This window comes from Ciconia boyciana, chromosome 2 (genome assembly GCF_034638445.1).
Source record: "Ciconia boyciana chromosome 2, ASM3463844v1, whole genome shotgun sequence".
Lineage (NCBI taxonomy): Eukaryota > Metazoa > Chordata > Aves > Ciconiiformes > Ciconiidae > Ciconia > Ciconia boyciana.
Genome location: NC_132935.1, coordinates 22,960,665 through 22,962,978, shown reverse-complemented (window position 1 = coordinate 22,962,978; position 2,314 = coordinate 22,960,665).

The following is a 2,314-nucleotide window of genomic DNA, read 5'->3' as shown; positions in this document are numbered from 1 at the left end:
TTTTTAAAATTCATTTGAACCTTGTGAAACCTTAGTATTTGAGAGTGAAAATTATCAGGTCTTATTGCTGTCTCAGTGATTTAATAAACCGATCAAAAATGACACCAGCCACTTAAATATGAAAGCAGCAGTATTTGCATTATTACTTTCCTGCAGTAATTTGCTCCATGTTCCACCAAAAGCAGAAATTTGAAAGTTGATGCAAAGTGCATCTGCAAAGCAGGCACCTCTGGAGGGCTCAAGGAAAATGAACGTAGTTCGTTATAATGCTTTAAGACCCTACTTTACGTTTACAGTCTAATTCCTCTCTAGTGGTGGTAGTAATAACAGAAGAGAAAGAGAAGTCTTTCATTATTCTCTTGCCAGTGGCTTTTCAAGGGTTTGAAAACTGTGCTAGGAAAAAAATAGTTTGGAAGATGAAGTTCCTGCAAGTACAGCTAGAACTGAAATGCAAGTGATGTGAAAGTACACGTGCAAGGAGGCAGCATCCTGTCAGAGTCCTTCCAACTTTTAAGTTAAAATGAAACAAAATAAAAAGACTGCCCTGAGGTTCTGTTCCAGCGTTTAGTGCTGTTGTTTAGTGCTCTCGGTCTAGAAAGTCGCTTCAAGTAATTCCAGCGTGAGACATTGACTGTCTCGCTCAGGTTTGCATTTGGAGACTCAAGCATGTCTGGCAGTTTTTCCTGGGCCATGCCCTATGCCCACCTAGGGCACGCACAATTCATGGGAAATGTGTTAGACCTCTTTGATGGCTTCAGACACCACCATATTCCATTGCCCTGGGAGCTATCTGCTGGTGCGGCAGTCTGATTGAAATAAAATCTCTATTGGAACCCCCTTTTTATAAAAAAAAAGTCTTATTAATCCACAAAAACATTACTACAGTGATGAAAAAGTAGCTGTTTCCTCTCAGATTGCTGCCCTGGTCCTGGGACCTTGGTAGCACAAGGACGTGGGCTATAAATGTCAGCAGCAACCCCATGTTGTGAGGGATCTCAGCAGATCTCGGTAGGAAAGTAAGATCATCGTGAGTCAGTATTTGGCTGAGAAGCTGCTTAGAAACATCTCAATAGTCATCTGCTTCGGGCAGCATAATGGGTGATTCAGCAACACGGGCAGCACTCTCCGACCCGAGTCACTTCTGAACCAGAACACGGGACCCACCGGCTAGGGTGCAAAGCTAAGGCCTGTTGGATCCTCTTAAAGATCTTCTACCAGCCTTTAGGAACAAGAGCTTTTAGCTCCAGAGAGTTCGTGCTTCTACTTGCAACTCCAATAACACACAGCAGCCTGAGTTTCTCCAGTTTTCACTGGATGGATCGTTTTTAGCCAACAGACGTGTTGCATAAGGGCATGGCGTGCAGTACACGTGATTTCTGTATCACTCTGTAAGTTGTCTTAGGGGAAAGAGTTATACCTGCTGCTCTACTACAAAATGATTACAGGAGAGAAACATTTATTTGGGACGAAGTCTCCTTCTCGTGATATGGTCCCACAGTGCCTACTGTTCATGGGGCTTGCTCCATCCCTGACGGGGGCCTTGAGAAGCAGCTACTGCAATACAAACTACAACCACCATCAATATGGCTCAAAACAACGTCAAATCTCTCTCTGTGCCTGTCATTTAGATTACCCGCAATAGCATAAATTATGGTCTGTTTTGCAGGACTCTGATGTTCTCAGTTGCTTCCCAAAGTGTGTATCCAAGAGGAAAGAGTGGCAGTTTCTCTGGAGTTGAGCACTCAGTATTGCGTCTTCGGTTCCCAATTATACAGCAGCAAATCAGCTAACGCAAGGTGGAAGCAAGGCTCTCTGGGCTAAATCAAGGAAGAGGCAGATGGCTTTATGAAATGGGGCGCAAGACCCCATCAGGCTACATCAGTGGGGTGCCAAACCAGGCCAGGAGGACTGCTACGCCACGTTAGCTGCGGCAGGCTGGCATGCATTGACAGCCTGTATGTATAAATCCTATACGTATAAGTCCCTACCCGAGGGAAGCGGGAAAGCCTGCCAGCCCGAGGCGTGCGTCCGCTCCCGGCCGCCCCCGCCGTCCCGCCTGCGGGCAGCCGGAGGGCCCCCGGGAGCCGGGGATGGGGAGATCGGGGACGGGCTGGGAGGCGGCGGGACGGGCGAGAGGAGGAGAGCGGGAGGGGAAGGGAGGGAAGGGGGTACCGGGAGGAGAAGGGGAGGGGACAGCCAGGAGCGGGGGGGGGGGCTGGTGGAGAGAATAAAGGCGGGGAAGAGGGGGAGCAGGGCGAGCGAAGCCGCGGAGGGCCGGGAGAGCGAGGATGGGGCGGAGGGCCTGAGCGGGGGC